This window comes from Triticum dicoccoides, chromosome 6B (assembly GCF_002162155.2).
Source record: "Triticum dicoccoides isolate Atlit2015 ecotype Zavitan chromosome 6B, WEW_v2.0, whole genome shotgun sequence".
Classification (NCBI taxonomy): Eukaryota; Viridiplantae; Streptophyta; class Magnoliopsida; order Poales; family Poaceae; genus Triticum; species Triticum dicoccoides.
In genome coordinates, this window is record NC_041391.1 from 94,002,048 (window position 1) to 94,021,205 (window position 19,158).

The 19,158-nt window shown below is 39.1% G+C and overlaps 1 long non-coding RNA gene across 19 annotated transcripts; it reads left to right on the forward strand.

Annotated features, from left to right (window-relative positions):
* Window positions 1–9,729: 9,729 nt before the first annotated feature.
* LOC119324697 lies at window positions 9,730–18,509 on the forward strand. Of its 19 annotated transcripts, none has more exons than XR_005157101.1 (11): window positions 9,730–11,355; window positions 11,500–11,574; window positions 11,706–11,784; window positions 11,865–12,071; window positions 12,192–12,233; window positions 13,261–13,272; window positions 14,215–14,314; window positions 14,635–14,903; window positions 15,094–15,210; window positions 15,297–16,539; window positions 17,098–17,415. It is a non-coding gene; the product is annotated as an uncharacterized LOC119324697 (long non-coding RNA). The 19 variants fall into 19 exon arrangements; XR_005157106.1 differs by having other exon boundaries at window positions 11,865–11,966; XR_005157096.1 differs by having other exon boundaries at window positions 9,730–10,422; window positions 10,517–10,561; window positions 11,268–11,355; window positions 11,865–12,233; window positions 13,261–14,314.
* Window positions 18,510–19,158: the final 649 nt, after the last annotated feature.

The window sequence follows — 19,158 nt, forward strand, 5'->3', positions numbered from 1 at the left end:
AATTGTGTGTGATGGACAGCCTTTGACACACAATTTGTTCCACGGACCATGTGTGATGCATTCGATAACACAAACGATAAAATGGTTAACATCGTGTGCAATGGCAACGCTATCACAAACGATTTAACGGGAAAAATTGTGTGTGATGTACCTATGAACGGAAAAATTTTCCTTGGAGCGACTGTGTGGGATGTACATACGAACGGAAATGTCTAGCGGGGACTGACTGTGTGGGATGTACTTGCGACCGAAAACAATTTCGCATGTATAATTGTATTTTTTAGCTCTACTGTACGTATTTCTGTATTTGAGCGCTCGCCGGTCGCACACGACCTAATTTTGCCGTGTGTGTGTGCCAGGAGGGCATATCCCCGACGGTTTCTGGGTCATGTGGGAAGGACCCCCCTATCACCGTCACTCACTAGGCGACGGTTCCAAATGACGCCATGGAAAGGGGTTAAAAACCGTTTGTATAGCACTGACGCGTACTAGTGATTGTCCGGAGTCTCATCCCGACTTATGGGGGAATCATAGTCTCCATCATCCTTTCCTCACTGGGACATGCTCTAATAATGAATAATGATGATCATCACACTTCTATTTACTTATGACTCAAAAGAAATAAAAATTGCAACTCGATACCTAGAACAAAATATGACTATATGAATGCCTCTGCCAGTGTACTAGGATATGTAATGATCTAGCGTAACATGTATGAAAAATGATGCACGATGGTTGAGCCACAACTACTATGTCAGCTATATGATCATGCAAATTAATATGACAATGAATGCTCAAGTCATCAAAACGGAAGCGATGGAAGTTGCATGGCCATATATCTCAGAATGGCTATGGAAAGGCCATAATAGGTAGGTATGGTGGTTGTTTTGAGGAAGATATAATAAGGCTTATGTGTGATAGAGCGTATCTTATCACGGGGTTTGGATGCACCGACGAAGTTTGCACCACGTCTCGAAGTGAGAAAGGGCAATGCACGGCACCACAGAGGCTAGCAAATTGCGGAAAGGTAAGAGTGTGTATAATCCATGGACTCACATTAGTCACAAAGAACTCATATACTTATTGCAAAAGTTTATTAGCCCTCGAAGCAAAGTACTACTACGCATGCCCCTAGGGGGATAGATTGGTAGGAAAAGGCCATTGCTCGTCCCCGACCACCACTCATAAGGAAGACAATCAATAATAAATCATGCTCCAACTTCACAGCATAACGAGAGACTATACGTGCATGCTTCAGGAATCACAAACCTTAACACCAATATTCCTACTAATCACAACCGTTTACTAGTACCTCCCATATATTATCATCTCTATATCGCAAACTATTGCAAGGAATCAAACATATCATATTCAGTGATCCACAAGTTTTATGTAGGATTTCATGACTAACCATGCAAATGACCAATTCCTTTTGACTCTCTAAATAGACATAAGGGAAGCACGAGAGTTTAATCCTTTCTACAAAAGACCATGCTCTAACAAATATACGTGAAGCAAAAGAGCATTCTACAAACAACGGTTTTCCATGTTAAGAGAAACAGGCAATCCAAACTTCAAATGATATAAGTGAAGCACATGAAGCATTCAATAAAGCCATACTCAAAAGATATAAGCGAAGTGCAATGAGCATTCTATAAATCAACCATGGACTATCTCATACCAGCATGGTGCATAAAAGAAAGTGAAAAGTAAACACAAAAGACGCTCCAAGATTTCCACATATCACATGAACGAAACGAAACGAAAACATACCGTTACTTGTTGAAGAAGGATGGGATGCCTTCCGGGGCATCCCCAAGCTTAGACGCTTGAGTCTCCTTGAATATTTACTTGGGGTGCCTTGGGCATCCCCAATCTTGAGCTCTTGCCTCTCCTCCTTCTCGGCATATCGTGACCTCCTTGATCTTTGATCACTTCATCAACACAAAACTCAACAGAAAGCTCAGTAAGATCCGTTAGTATAATAAAGCAAATCACTACTCTAAGAACTGTTGCAAACCAATTCATATTTTGTTTTTGCATTGTAGCTACTGTAATATAACTTTTCCATGGCTTATACCACCGATAGAATCGATAGTTTCATCAAAACAAGCAAAACAATGCATCAAAACAGAATTTGTCTTAAATAGGACATTCTGTAGCAATTTGAACATCTACCATACTTCTGGTACACCACAAATTCTGAAACATTAGGACAAAATAAACAATTTTTATAGGAATAGTGTGCAAAAAGTTTCAGAACCATTTGACGTTCCAGTAAAAAATTAAAATTCACGCGCTATAGCCAAAGTTTCCGTTTCTGCACCGCACATACCAACAAGCAATCTAATCATCCTAAAGGCAAACCTTGGCACAATAATTTTACAATACAAAGGATTTGTACAAGGGGGTAATTATTTTGTTGAAAAGTTTCTGTTATTGAGATTCACAAAGTTTCCATGGGCATGAACAAAGTTCAAGGAGCTCCCCCACTTCAACAATGCTCGTCTCTCTCACTTTCACTTTCCTTTTTGTGAATTTTTAAGTTCCCCTCTATATTATTTTGTTTTTAAACTTTATAAAAGCACTCAACAGCAATAAATCTAAAAATTCTGGGTTGTCTCCCTCGCAGCGCTTTCTTTAAAGCCATTCAGCTAGGCATAAAGTGCTCAAATAATCATCCACCCAGATCCCAAGGTATATCAAAGCCAAATTTAATTAGCAATGATTTGGCATTTAGTAATGAGCAGAAAGGAAAATATATCATGCAATGATGATGTCTAACCCTCTTCCTATGCATCGGCATGTCATACAAGAACAATTCATGCATATCAAGTAAAGGCCAATACATAGCATAAGTAGTTTCTTGCAATTTTATTGTGTTGGAGAAATAGAGAGGTAGAGATGTAGTTCCTCTCTCATAATAATTGCAAGTAGGAGCAGCAAGCACATGCATATTATATTCATAAAAATCATCATGTGCAACGGTAAAAGGCAACCCATCAATGTAATCCTTAATAAGTGCAAACTTCTCCGATATAGTGTAGTTTGGAGAATTCAAAAAGATAATAGGACTATCATGTGTGGGTGCAATAACAACAATTTCATGTTTAACATAAGGAACTATAGCAAGTTCATCTCCATAAGCATATTTCATATTGGCAGCATGCCACAAGCATCAAGTTCATCAAAAAGGGATATTGGAAATGAATCAGCGGGATTATAGCAATTATCATAGCATTCATCCTTCGGTAAGAACGAAGGGGCATTAAATAATGTATGAGTTGAAGAGTTACTCTCATTAGAAGGTGGGCACGGGTAGCTAATCCGCTCTTCCTACTTTTGTTCTTCGCTCTCCTCATCATCTTTTTCATACAATGAGCTCGCAGTTTCATCAATTCCTTCTTCCATAGACTCCTGCAAAATATTAGTCTTTTCTTGGACTGTGGAGACTTTCTCAAAAAATACATCAATTTCAGAATTGTATTTGTAATTATCATAGCAATATTTAAGGATGGGAAAATTTTCAGGTCTATAAACATCATCATCAAAAGCTTCATACTTTAAAAACAAAGATTCAATTTCATAAGCACCCTTAAAATCAACAAATTCTTCTATTCTTTCCACATCATAGTAATCATATCTACCATTAGCATAAGAACTAAGGTTTCATTTGCATGAAAAGGGAATGTGTGGAGCATTCATCCTAGAGCAACAAGTAAAATCATATCTCTGGCATAAATTCCAAGCATACCAATGCAACATATCAATTTGATCCCATAAAAGTTTCCCTCTTTGTGTCGAACGATAATCCCTAAAGTATTCACATTGATCTAACGTGCCTCCCATTATCATGTTGAATGGGGTTTTCTCAGGATTATCAAAGTAGTGCATAATATTTTTCACATAACGAGCATCGAGGGTTTTAGGAGGTTCCCCATCTCAATGAGTAGCAAGTACCACTAATTTTTTTGGTGTTTTGTGTTCCATATCCATAACTAAAGATAGAGAACAACTTAGAACAGAAAATAGAAACTACTTAGTGATAAAGCAAACAAGCACTCACGAGAATATTCACCCCAAGCTATTGCTCCCCGGCAACGGCGCTTGAAAAAGGTCTTGATAACCCACAAGTATAGGGGACCATTTGTAGCCTTCTTCGATAAATAAGAGTGTCGAACCCAACGAGGAGCTAAAGGTAGAACAAATATTCCCTCAAGTTCTATCGACCACCAATACAACTCTACAAACACTTGACGCTTGCTTTACCGAAAACAAGTATGAAACTATTTTGCAAGAATAAAACTACGAGTACTTTGCGAGAATAATACTACGAATAAATTGCAAGGTAATAAAAGTGGATAGTTTTTGTCAACAAGAAAGTAATTTGTCCCTAGGCAATCGACAACAAGTACCGGTAATCATTCTTGCAATTCTATATGAGGGAGAGGCATGAGCTAACATACTTTCTCTACTTGGATCAAATGCACTTATGATTGGACCCCTAGCAAGCATCCGCAACTACTAAAGATCATTGAGGTCGTGAAACCCAACCATATCATTAAGCATCAAGTCCTCTTTATCCCATAAGCAACAACCCACCTACTCGGGTTTAAGCTTCTGTCACTCTCGTAACCCACCATAAGCAAATCATGAACATATTGCAACACCATACAGAGGGGACCCCTCACGTTCGCGCGAGACAGAGGGCACCATAGGACAACACCATAAATAAAATATACAATCATACCAACCAAGATCACGATTAACCCATAGGATAAAAAAAATCTACTCAAACATCATAGGATAGTCAAATATCATTGGGAAATAATATATGGAGTTGAGAACCATGTTTAAGTAGAGATTACAGCATGTAGAAGGGGTGTTACACCGCTGCATAGAGGGGGAGAGAGTTGGTGTTGACGGTAGCAAGATTGTTGATGTAGATCGCCGTCATGATCCTAGCCTCGGCGGCGTTCCGGTGCGACCGGGAGAGAGGGGGAGAGAGCCCCCTCCTTCTTCTTCTTCCTTGGCCTCCCACTAGATGGGAGGAGGGTTTTCCCTCTGGTCCATGTCCTCCATGGCAGTGGAGGGGAGAGAGCCCCTCCGAGATTGGATCTGTCTCTCTGTTCAGTTATGTTTTGCGTTTTTCAGATCTGGCCCTTCACGGTTTCTTAAATTCCTGGAGATCCGTAACTCCGATTGTGCTGGGCGCGCCAGGGGTTGCCCGGCGTGCCTTGGTGGGTTGTGGTCATCGTGGGCCCCCATTTTCGCTGATTCCTCCTCCCAAAAATCATAAATATTCCAAAATTATTCTTCGCAAAAATTTTATCACGTTTGGACTTCGTTTGATATGGATTTTCTGTGAAACAAAAAAACATGCAACAAACAGGAACTGGCACTGGATCAATAGGTTTGTCCAATAAATCATATAAAAAGTTGCCAAAAATATGTGAAAGTTGTATAATATTGGCATGAAACAATCAAAATTTATAGATATGATGGAGACGTATCAATCTGGTTCATCGTGATCGAAATTATATATATAATTTTTGGCCTCGTGTAGGAGAAATTGTTGCTCAAGTTTGGGGGAGGCTTAAGTCAATGTTATATTCATGCCCCAATTATGAGCTCTCAAGAGAAATTATTATTCAAAAAATTTATGCTCGGCTTTCTCATCAGGAGCGATCTATGCTCGATACTCCTTGTACTGGTTCTTTTATGAAGAAGGATATTGAATTCAAATGGGATTTTTTCGAATTAAACACAACTCTAAAGATTGGGAATTCGATGAAGGTAAGGAGTCAGGTATAAACCTTAAGTTCGATTGTGTTAAATCTTTTACGGATACTGATGCTTTTCGTGATTTTAGCACTAAATATGGACTTGACTCTGAGATAATAGATTCTTTATGTGAATCTTTCGCTACTCATTTTTATCTCCCTAAGGATAAGTGGTTAAATATCATCCTCCCATGGAAGTTAAAGTAGTAGAACCTATTAAAGTTGAAGAATAAACCATTACCTATAATATTGATCCTGTAGTTCCTACTACTTATATTGAGAAACCACCTTTTCCTGTTACAATAAAGGATCATGCTAAATCTTCAACTCTGGTTCGTAAGAGTTATATTAGAACACCTACACCCCCTGAGCAAATTAAAGTTCAACCTAGTATTGCTATGGTTAAAGATCTCTTGGTTGATAATATTGATGGGCATGTTATTTATTTCTGTGATGAAGCGGCTAGAATTGCTAAACCCATAGTAAAGATAAACATAGACCCGTTGTTGGCATGCCTGTTGTTTCCATTAAAATTGGAGACCATTGTTATCTTGGCTTATGTGATGTGGGTGCTAGTGTGAGTGCAATTCCTTTTACTTTATATAAAGAAATTATGAATGATATTGCACCTGCTAAGATAGAAGATATTGATGTTACTATTAAGCTTGCCAATAGAGAAACTATATCGCCAATTGGGATTTTTAGAGATGTTGAAGTCTTGTGTGGGAAAATAAAATACCCTACTGATTTTACTGTTCTTGCTTCCCCACAAGATGATTTTTGTCCCATTATATTTGGTAGACCTTTCTTGAATACCGTTAATGCTAAGATAGACCGCGATAAAGATATTGTTACTGTTGGTTTAGGGGATATGTCTCATGATTTTGATTTCTCTAAATTACCTTGTCCCATGATAAAGAATTTCCTAGTAAGGATAAAATTATTGGTCTTGCTTCTATTGCCACGCCTCCTACTGATCCTTTAGAACAATATTTGCTAGACCATGAAAATGATATGTTTATGAATAAAAGAAGGGAGATAGATGAAATAATCTTTAATCAAGGGCCTATTTTGAAACACAATTTGCTTGTTGAAATCCTTGGGGATCCTCCTCCACCTAAGGTCGATCCCTTGTTTGAGCTTAAACAATTACCTGATACTTTGAAATATGTTTATCTTGATGAAAAGAGGATATACCCTCTTATTATTAGTGCTAACCTTTCAGAGCATGAAGAAAAGAAATTATTGAAAACTCTGAAGAAGCACCGTGCCACTATTGTATATACTCTTGATGATCTTAAGGGCATTAGTCCCACTCTATGTCGGCACAAAATTAATTTGGAACATGATGCTAAACCAGTGGTTGATCACCAACGACGGTTAAATCCTGAGATGAAAGAAGTGGTAAGAAATGAAATGCTAAGTCTCGTTCATTGTGTCCCTAAGAAGGGAGGTATTACTGTTGTTCCTAATGATAAGAATGAATTGATTCCACAAAGAATTGTTATAGGTTATAGGATGGTAATTGATTTCCGCAAATTGAACAAAGCTACTAGAAAAGATCATTACCCTCTACCTTTTATTGATCAAATGCTAGAAAGATTGTCCAAACATACACATTTTTGCTTTCTAGATGGTTATTTTGGTTTCTCTAAAATACCTGTGTCAAAAGAGGACCAAGAAAAGACCACTTTCACTTGCCCTTTTGGTACTTTTGCTTATAGACGTATGCCCTTTGGTTTATGTAATGCACCTACTACCTTTCAAAGATGTATGACTGCGATATTCTCTGACTTTTATGAAAAGATTGTTGAGGTTTTCATGGATGATTTCTCCGTTTACGGAACTTCCTTTGATGATTGCTTAAGAAACCTTGATCGAGTTTTGCAGAGATGTGAAGAAACTAATCTTGTCTTGAATTGGGAAAAGTGTCACTTTATGGTTAATGAAGGTATTGTCTTGGGGCATAAAATTTCTGAAAGAGGTATTGAAGTTGATAAAGCTAAAGTAGATGCTATTGAAAAGATGCCCTGTCCTAAAGATATCAAAGGTATAAGAAGTTTCCTTGATCATGCTGGTTTCTATAGGAGGTTTATTAAAGACTTCTTTTAAATTTCTAGGCCTCTCACTAATCTCTTGCAAAAAGATGTTCCTTTTTTATGATGATTGTGTAGAAGCAGTTGAAATACTTAATAAAGCCTTGATTTCTGCACCAATTGTTCAGCCACATGATTGGAATTTACCCTTTCAAATTATGTGTGATGCTAGTGATTATGTTGTTGGTGCTGTTCTAAGACAAATAGTTGATAAGAAATTGAATGTTATTCATTATGCTAGTAAAACTCTAGACAATGCCCAGTGAAATTATGCTACTACTGAAAAGGAATTTTTATCAGTTGTATTTGCTTGTGATAAGTTCAGATCTTATATTGTTGATTCAATGTAACTGTTCACACTGATCATGCTGCTATTAAATATCTTATGGAAAACAAAGATTCTAAACCTAGAATTATTAGATGGGTTCTCTTGCTACAAGAATTTGATTTTCATATTATTGATAGAAACGGAGCTGAGAATCCCATTGCAGACAACTTGTCTAGGTTAGGAAATGTTCTCGATGAGCCACTGCCTATTGATGATAGCTTTCCTGATCAACAATTAGCTATTATAAATGCTTCTTGTAATACTTCGTGGTATGCTGATTATGCTAATTATATCGTTGCTAAATTTATAACACCTAATTTCACTTACCAGCAAAAGAAAAAGTTTTTCTATGATTTAAGACATTACTTTTGGGATGACCCACACCTTTATAAAGGAGTAGATGGTGTTATTAGACGTTGTGTACCTGAGCATAACAGGGATATATCCTACTCAAGTGCCACTCCGAGTCTTACAGAGGACACCACGCTGGAGATAGAAATACACATAAGGTATTGCAATCTGGTTTTTATTGGTCTATTCTCTTCAAGGATGCTCGTAAGTTTGTTTTGTCTTGTGATGAATGCCAAAGAATTGGAAATATTAGTAGGCGTCAGGAAATGCCTATGAATTATTCACTTGTTATTGAACCATTGATGTTTGGGGCTTTGATTATATGGTACCTTTTCCTTCCTCTAATGGGTATACACATATTTTAGTTGCTGTTGATTACGTTACTAAGTGGGTAGAAGCTATTCCAACTAGTAGTGCTGATCGTAACAGTTCTATTAAGATGCTTAAAGAAGTTATTTTTCAGATGTTTGGAGTCCCTGGATATTTAAGGACCGATGGTGGTTCACATTTTATTCATGGTGCTTTCCGTAAAATGCTTGCTAAATATGATGTTAACCATAGAATTGCATCTCCATATAATCCTCAGTCTAGTGGTCAAGTATGATTTTGCAAAAGGCTATTAATAGATCTAGAAAGAATTGGTCTAAGAAACTTGATGATGCATTATGGGCTTATAGAACTGCTTATAAAAACCCTATGGGTATGTCTCCATATAAAATGGTTTATGGAAAAGCATGTCACTTACCTCTTGAACTAGAACATAAAGCTTATTGGGCTATTAAGGAGCTCAACTATGATTTCAAACTTGCCGGTGAGAAGAGGTTAAAAGATGGCATGACAAAAGAATACGAAAGCATGAGTTTAATGTAGGTTATCATGTTTTGCTATACAACTCTCGTTTAAGATTTTTTGCAGGAAAACTTTTCTCTAAATGGGAAGGTCCTTACATTATCGAGGAGGTTTTCAATGAAGTTTCTGATTCATACTTTACCTTGTGAATGAATTGTTACTTTGACATAAGAAATTATTAAACACTATAAGGGTCGCGCAAAGGGCGCCTCGTGGCGCTAGCCACCTCGTCATTTTTACTGTGCTAGCAAGAGAGAAAAAAACGAATAGGTAAAAAGGGCCGGACGCAACTGAACGGAGACGCAATTGGGCAAGACCTAGCCCGGGGTCTCCGTGCCAGCCCCTTCTCGCTTTTGACACCGCCGCCTCCTCTCCTCTCCTCTCCTCTCCCTCGATTCTCCTCGCGCCGCCGCACCTACTCCGAGCCCCTCCTCTTCCCCGTGCCATCAGCCTCCTCCTCTGCGTCTCTCCTCGTCGGTCGGGGATCTCCTCGCCGCGATTGCAGTGGCCGAACAAGAGGAAGAGGAGCTGCAGCGTCGGGTCCGTGCAGCGGCCTCCTCGTGGTGGTCGGCTGCTCGACGCGCCGCGCCACCGCTGTGGGAGATGGTGAACACGAGGAGATGCAGGGTGGCCTCGCCGGAAGAGGGCGACGCCGGGAACCACCCACTGGCGAAGGACCGCGTGGGCTGGCACTTCCCTGCGACGCCCTCCTTCCCCGACTTCGCCGTCGCCACTGCCCCCTCCCCTCCCGTCGAGGCTGAGCCTGCACAGCGTGGACGAGCCGGTCGCGATGGAACCAGAGCGCTCGAGGCCGGGGTGCGAGAACGAGATGATGTCCAGCAGGCGGAGGGTGGCCATGGAAGGAGCAGCCCACAATGAAATCCATTTTCTCTTTGTGTGTGTGTGTGTGTGTGTGTGTGTGTTGGATTTGGATCGAGAAAGGAGATGGCGTGGCCGCGTGGGGATGAGGCGGTGGACGGAGGAAGATGGCTGATCTGGATCCAGGCGGCCACTCGTGTGTTTGATCTGTTCATTGACATGATCTTATCTCCTCTCATCTGCCATCTCTTCTCTCACTGATCCCGTCTCGTCTCGTCTCATCTCTACAGGTAGAGCGGCCAGAGGAGCAGACCAACATCTGAACATCAACTGCAGTATGTACATTTTGGTTATACTTTGTTTCAGTTTGTACACATCTCGTTTTGGTTAAACTCCTGTCTTAGATGCTATGGCTGAAACTAGAGCAAACTGTTTGTGTGCATCACATTTTGGTTCAGTTTTGGATGAGTGAAAGTAGGTAGAGCATACTATGTGTGTGTGTGTGTGTCCATTGTATCATGACGAATTGACTTGTGCTAAAATTAGAAACGAGAAATGGTACACAGACATGTTAGTCTATTTAACCACCTTCTTGGATCAACTTGACACAATACTATTTTGATTTGTTTTAATAACTGTGGTTATATATTCTATAAATTTATTCATCAACATGATTTCTCTATTTTCTGTGTCGTACATTTTACATATCTTTAGTCATAAAAAATCAAATAGGGGCAAGACTGTTACAGAAAAATTACTTGCAAGCATAATAGCATATTGTGATTTACTTCTTTATAGAGTATTTTGTAATGGAATTATCTGTATAATCTCCTGTGTTTGTCTGATGCTGACCATCTGAGAATATGTGAAACTATTTTCTCTCTGTCCTGAAGGTTGTTGACTGCAGAATCTGTGGTGATCCACACTCTGTTGGTTCACACTCATTGAGTTCTCTCGTGAAGATATTATATCTTCACATGGTACATTTATGTTTTTCGGCAGTTAATTGATGTTTTGATACATGATACATTTCATGCACAGGGTGCTAGAGCTGCACTTAATTTGCTAACATCATCGCCTTGTTCTTCATGGGAACGTAAGGACCATCAACTCTGCAACTCTAGCACAAGTTAAGTAAGGAAGCCATGAATATTTCTTTGTTTGAGATGATTGCTAATTAAACCTGCACTCCTAAATCTGGGGGCTGCCAACCCCTTTTGTCTAATTCAAAATAGTTGTAAATTGTTAATGGTTGTCGTTGTCGCTGTTATAGGAGTGAGGATGGTGAGCCAACCCACTGCCGCAAAGTTCTACAAATGGTTCTCAGAGGTTTAATGGCGATGACATGGTGAGTGGGTTTTGAATCTTTCGTTGCACCAATTGGATTGGATTTGATGCGTATATTATAGTGAGATGGGTTGTTGACCGCTAATTTGGTGTTTCCCCTTGTGTTGTGTGGCGTGCGTGTTGTGCTTGTAGGCGCAGTCGAGCAAGTTTTGGTCAATGTTTCATGGCTCAATCAACGAATGGTGTTAAAACTGCTAATCCTGAAAGCAAGGTACTTTCAATTCATTCCTCTTTTGTTGCCGGTGCTTATTTCCTCGTGGATATACACATTTAATATCACATATGGTGCAGATTTTGAATGATTCCTACCTCGAGCTTCCGCTTCAGTTGTTTCTTGGTTGTTCAAGTATGCTTGGTGGTTCTTCCTCGAGGGTTGAGATGGACCATGCACTGGTTACATCTTCTCGTATCTCCATGTTCTTCTTAATTTTCTTGTGCAATCAGAGCTGCATTAAGACAGTTTGTGCAGTCCATGCTTTTAACATTGAAAATGAGAAGGTGAAATGATGGGCTTGGACAGTGCTGATGTTTTTTTTTTCTTCTGGGCATTACATTACTAAAATGAACTATATTTACAATTGTTGAACTTCCATAGCTAATAAGATGATTTTTTTTCAGCATTCGATATGGAACAATTGTACCATATGTGGTTGCTTTCAGGTTAGTAAGTTTTGTTCTTCATTATATTTTTCTTATTATTTTGAATGCCACCATGGACTCTTAGTTTCTTAGTAGTATATGCTTAATTTGCTTTACTGGAGACATACATTTCCCTCAAACTGCAAGGAATGATGTAATATAAGGAGAAAATCAGATCTGTCTCACACCTACCTTCAATAATAAGAGGCCTGATTCTAATCTGTTATGCTACCATGTACAAACATTTACAAATTAGTGTCAAGATTAGAATCTTATTATTATAACCATTTATAAATTATGTGTACCTTGAACCCACATGCCATGGTACCATTTAATAACACGTACAAACCACCAAGGACTTTGCTAGATTTTTATATTTACATAGAACTAATATTGATCTAACCTCAATGCTCTTTTCCTTAAACTGAGTAGGTCATATAGATAGGAATGGAGAATTATTTCTGAAGTGGTCTTCATATTTAATATGCTCCAGCCCCAAATTTGAAGCTAGATAAGATTTTGTTATTTATGCGTGTAGCTCACTGCTTGATTCACATGTAGATAGAGCCATTCCTTGCAGATGCCTTCTCCTATATTGTGTGCTTAGTTTCTTCAAGTTCTCTAGACAAAAAAAAACAAGTTCATTTTAATTACAATGGCCCTCGGTTGAAAGTTTTTGCCTCTGTAATTGATCTGAGGCTAACCATTGACTTTGTGTAGCTTATTTGTAGGTTCTTTGCCATTAATAACTCAAATTCATTATGTGGTGTGTAGCTAGAACTGCACCTCAACTGATAGGAAGCCTAGCACATACAGTTTCTCATCTAAATATTTTTGTTGTCAGTAAGCGAGCAAATATTGGGAGAACAATGAAATAGACTGGACCTATCCTGTTAGGATCATATGATCCAGCTCCAAGCTTTGATCTCTTACAAATATTATAAACAAAGCATAATGGGATTTGTTTTTTCTAAATCAGAAGTGAAAAACCAAATATACTTCAAAGTTTTGTTGCTTCATAAATGTTGATGTAAGCTTACTCTCACAGGTGCTTTGTTAGGTAACACCTGCGCCTTCATTTCAAGTGCAAGCCGCCTCTCTCACTATGCATTATCTCTAGCCGCATCACCGTCGACATCAGCTACCGGCTATACATATGATCCATGTGTCGTGTTTAGTCTCTCTCTAAGACTTGATATGCCTTAGTTCTGATGATCCGACAGACTCTGCCTCTCTTTTGAAGATCATCCACCTTTTGGAAGATGTTCATCTTTGATTTCAACCGCTGGATGTGTCTCATGTGCTTCTGATAATATAGACCTGCTAGCTTGCTCTGCTTGCTATGTTTTATGGCTGAACACTCTAATATTGCAGTTCTGTTAAGTGCATTCCTTTTTAAGCAATTGGTGCTCATTTGGACTGCACACAGAAGTTAACAAATAATACAATAAGATTAGTACGCCCAGTCCTATGAGGGTGGGTTTCTTTTTGATGCATCGCTCGATTTGTGCTGGCTGAAAAGTCTACGAGCTAATGCCTTGCTCGGTTTGTGTTTGCTAAAAAATCTACTCCCTCCGTTCGGAATTACTTGTCGTACAAATGGATGTATCTAGACGTATTTTAGTTCTAGATGCATCCATTTCCGAGACAAGTAATTCCGAACGGAGGGAGTACAAGATAATGTATGGTGCGACCAGCCTGTCAGCATGCACGATCTTTGTTTGGATTTCGTCTCATTGGTAGTTTGGCCCTGTAGATAAAACTTGTGCATATATATGGCCTGCTTCCTGGTTAATTAAGTATTTGTATGCTTTTAAAACATGACATGATCTTTGCGTAGTGGCACATCTGTCTCATAAGTTTTTGACTTCCGTTTATGACATGCTATCAATTCAGTTGTCAGTTTGGCTGAGAGGTTTCTGAATTTTTCCTTAATGTGATGTGTTTCTTATCGTGAGTGATTTTCGTGGCTCACTCGTTTCCTAATTGCCAAACCTCATAGAGGAAACTAAGGAATGGCGGGGACTCTGGTTTGGTTATGAGGAGTGCTTGGTGGATGCTTATGTGATACTATTAAGGAGCTTAGCTCAAGCTCAAATATGGTACATCTCTCTGCCATTTTGTTAATTTGTGCAGATAATTGAATTCATGGCTAGATTTTATAAGTTGGAAGATAATTGTATTCATGGCTAGACATTTGTGCAGATAAATGTATTCTTAAAACCTGCAATGTAGTGCATTCTGTCACTTACTCTATTGGTAAATTCAGCAAAATTTGTACTGGATTGACCTTTGGCGCACAAATTTTGAAGCATCTACAAGATTTTCAAGATTGCATAGGATTTACTTTAATAAGGAATAGAGTTGATGCTAAGTATGATAACATATTTAGTTATTTACTTTGCTATAATTTTTCCTGCAGGAAGGTCACTACTTGAAGGTCTGCACATGTTCATGCTGGAGCATTAGAATAAATAAAGTGAGTCTTGCAGTATTTATTGGGTGAAGTTCTGTGTATGTATCTACACGCGGCGGTGCCTATTGCTGGATGAGAGATGGGTCCTGACCCGGACGCAGCGCCCATCCCCATCTCTGGTACCGTCGGAGAGGCAAGGATGGCGCCGGCCGTGCCGCGGCACGGCTCCAAGGCCACCAGTGTGACTGCAACAACAGCTACAACTTCGCGCCGCTGTGAGTACCCGACAACCTCCTCTCCTTTAGCATGTAGCTACTTCGTTTTGTTCTGTTTGACGGAATACTACTACTTTGTGTGCTTGTTTCTATTTTGGCATGACGATTAGAGCAGATAGCATTTTGCTGCTTAGCATGGCACGTTTTTTTGGTCTCAGGTTGTAAACTTTCTGATGTTGTTTGATAACAGAAAATTTCCCCGGGCTGGTGGAAAGCGGAAAAAGGTATGGTTCGGATGGATTTGATTTGTTCCATGTGTACATCTCCGGTCTTTCCTCCATAGCCAGTCGTTGAGCAGATGGCGGAGGTAGACAACTCCCACAACTTAGAGCCACATGCTTTCTCATGACATCTACTGACAAGGTGGTTGCCTCTCTCTTCATGTTGTGGCAGCATGGGAAGGAGGAGGAGTTCAGCACGGGGCCCTTGTCTGTGCTCATGCTTAGCATCAAGAACAACACTCAGGCTGGTTTGGTGTTCTTTCATCAGTTGAGATCTTGGCTTAGCAAGGAACAATTTTCTGCAGTACTACTCACTATCTCTCTTCATATATGTTTGAATTGAAGGCTTTCCAGCGTTTCTTGTACTTGGGCTTGCTAGAAATCTAATCAACTTAGTTGCTTGTTCAACTGTAGTTTCGTGAATTGCCTTTAGTAATGCTGTATTTCGTTCTGTCCTCTTAGTATGCAAAGTTAAGTGCAACATCGCATAATATATATGAGTAATTAACCGTGCTCTAGAGTAATGCATTGCGTTCTGTCCTCTTAGCATGCAAATTCTAGTGCATTATCAGGTAATATATATGAGTAATTAACTATGATTTTGGCGGCCTTTCGTCAAATGCCTTTGCCCTTTGGTAGTCGTTTACTACTGGAAAGTTAAATGAAACATCATTTAGATGACTGATTATTAAGTGCCAACCATAGTTTCTGTGCAACTGTTTATTTTTTCAGTGTTAATGTCGCTCTTCTCGCTTCTCTGAGCATGATTGTTTCATAATTAGCACAGGATCTGTAGACATGGGAATGCTCAAGTGTCAACTGTCGTGAGACAATGAGAACAACAACATTTACAGAACATAGAATCTGAGCTTCAAGACAAGCAGCCCATAGTAACCTTAGTTGAGTAGTTCATCTATTATTTTGGACTGACTGAATGTGGTCTTATACCAATCTAATATATGTACTTATATCTCTGGAAGACTAAAGAGTTGAATGATGCATAGTGTGAATGATGAACTTGTACAACTGATGGGTGGGGAGGGCAGGTCTGCAAGGTGTTGCGAAAACCCTTTCTTGATGTGAACAATATGGTCTGGTATTATTGTTAGTTGTCAATCGATCCATGATTCAATCTCGTTTGCAAATTCAAGTGTTTCATTTGAAGGATGACGCAAATCACACGCAAGGAACATGTTAATATGCATACTATTGTTCTTCCCGAGTCATTTGTGCAACATATATATTTCAACATAGCAATTGAAAACTGACTGGTGTGCAGGTTGGTTTTTGTGTGTTCTAAGTTCTACAACTACTAAGGGCTATTGGTTTTGGAAATTATTCACAAGCATGCGGGCTCTGACCTACTTTTGTCCAAATATCTTTCTTTGTAGTGAGTTGTGCTGATTCACATTAAGGTGCATCGAAACTACCCGAAATCATTTTATTTTGTCTTCCCATCGGTTACTTTTAAGAGTTGGGTATCCTGAAGTTTTTCCAAGATGTGCACCCTATTCCTCTGTTTTCACACTACTATTTTTCCGTTCTTTAGTTTTAGTGTATATGACGCATTTCTTTTGTCGAAGTTAACTCTTCATTCTTCTCATATGCTCTTCCAGATTGGTTACCTTTTAGACACTCAAGTAAATGTTTCACATTTTCTTTGAAGTTTATTTTCTTGGAGAATCATATATCTATGTCAGATCATGCTGTTTAGTTGTGTATGCTCTCTTTTTTTTTACTGAATTTTATAAATGTTTGTTGCTTGGAGAATCACATTTCTTTTAACTGTTAATTCACGAGGAATATATTTATAACTCTCATTTATTTTGAAAGCGAGTATTAGCTTTGAATAGTCATTATCTTTGACCATTTTATAGCGAGTCGATAGAATAATTTCTCATATCAATGTCCAGTCCCTTGCTCCTCGAAGAATATCTGATTCATTATTCCTTCTTGTGAATTCTTTATTTCAGGTCCTGAAGAGGATGTTTCTGCACCTCTATTATGCTTCCAGAAAAAGGCGCACCTATGGATTTTCAAGAATGGGCACATTCGCTCTCTGGTCTTCCGATGCAACACTGTATGTGTTGTCGAATTTTGGCTTTTGGCTGCTCGTGTAGTGTCGTACTAAATAAATAGACCAGTCAGATGCATTGTAGCCATTTGTGCTTTGGCTCAATAAATGAAGAAACCTATAGGAACATATATTGTGTTCTTTGTGTTCCACCTTGTAAGACTGCCACCTCTCTGTTAATATAGACCTATGACCTTGCTTTGCTTGGCTTGCTTTATGAGTGAATGCTCTGCTGCTGCAGTTTATATCTATTCTTTTTTCAACAACTGGTGTTTATTTGGATTGCATACATGTTCAAGTGCATCAGCAGGATTAGCGCGCAGAGTACCACAGAGGAGGCGCGCCAAGTCACTCTGTGCATTTTAAAACCGAACCGAAAAACCATACCGAAAATAAACCGAACCGAACCGATTTTTTTGTTTTTATGGTTTCTGGTTTCGGTATGGTATGAACTTTTCATACCGATTTGAACTTTGGTTTTTATGGTATATACCGAAAAACTGAATGGTTAACCGAATAAACCGAAGTAAAAGATAAATTTATATTTCTTGAGATGAACAACCGTACAAGTTGTCATTTTTCTTGTACATGAGTCAAATTCACTACTAAGCACCAACATTTTTCTTGTAACATTGTCATTTTTCTCTTTTTAAAATGCTAAGCACGTCCATAACCATCAACAAATGAATCAATGCATGCATATATACTTATATATATAGTCATATACTATTTGTGTAAAATAGAATGTGTTTTGAGTCATAAATTTGCAAATTATTATTACGTCATTTTCAAATTCGCGTCAACTTTGGTTTTTATGGTATATACCAAAACCATACCGAAATAATTTGGTATATACCGAAACCGAACCGTATTTTAATTTCATACCGTATTTACCGAAGTATTAATACCGTACATACCGAAAAGCCGTATAAACCGAACCATGTAAACCGAATAAACCGAACGCACAGGACTAGCGCCAAGGGTGCGCCCCTGCCACTAGTATGGCATTATATGTTGTTGTTCTAAAGAAGATCATGATGCCCTCATATCCGTATTTTATTTTATCGACACCTCTATCTCTAAACATGTGGACATATTTTTCGATATCGGCTTTCTCTTGAGGACAAGCGAGGTCTAAGCTTGGGGGAGTTTATATGTCCATTTTGCATCATGCTTTTATATTGATATTTATTGCATTATGGGCTGTTATTACACTTCATATCACAATACTTATGCATTTTCTCTCTTATTTTATAGGGTTTACATGAAGAGGGAGAATGATGGCTGGAATTCTGGGCTAGAAAAGGAGAAAATATTAGAGGCCTATTCTGCACAACTCCAAAAGTCTAGAAACTTCACAGAGAATATTTTTGGAATATATAAAAATATTGGGCGAAGAAAGTACCAGAGGGGGGCCACCTACCATCCACAAGGGTAGAGGGCGCGCCCCCTGCCTTGTGGGCCACCTGGCAGGCCCCCGACGCCCATCTTCTGCTATATGGTGTGTTTTGACTTGGAAAAATCAGAAGGAAGCTTTTGGGATGAAGCGCCACCGTCTCGAAGCGGAACTTGGGTAGAACCAATCTAGGTCTCCGGCGAAGCTATTCTGCCAGGGAAACTTCCCTCCGGGAGGGGGAATTCTAAGCCATCGTCATCACCAACGATCCTCTCATCAAGAGGGGGTCAATCTCGACCAACATCTTCACCAACACCATCTCCTCTCAAACCCTAGTTCATCTCTTGTATCCGATCTTTGTCTCAAAACCTTAGATTGGTAACTGTGGGTTGCTAGTAGTGTTGATTACTCCTTGTAGTTGATGCTAGTTGGTTTATTCGGTGAAAGATCATATGTTCAATTGCTTAATGATAATTAATACTCCTCTGATTATGAACATGAATATGCTTTGTGAGTAGTTACGTTTGTTCCCGAGGTCATGGGAGAAGTCTTGTTATAAGTAAT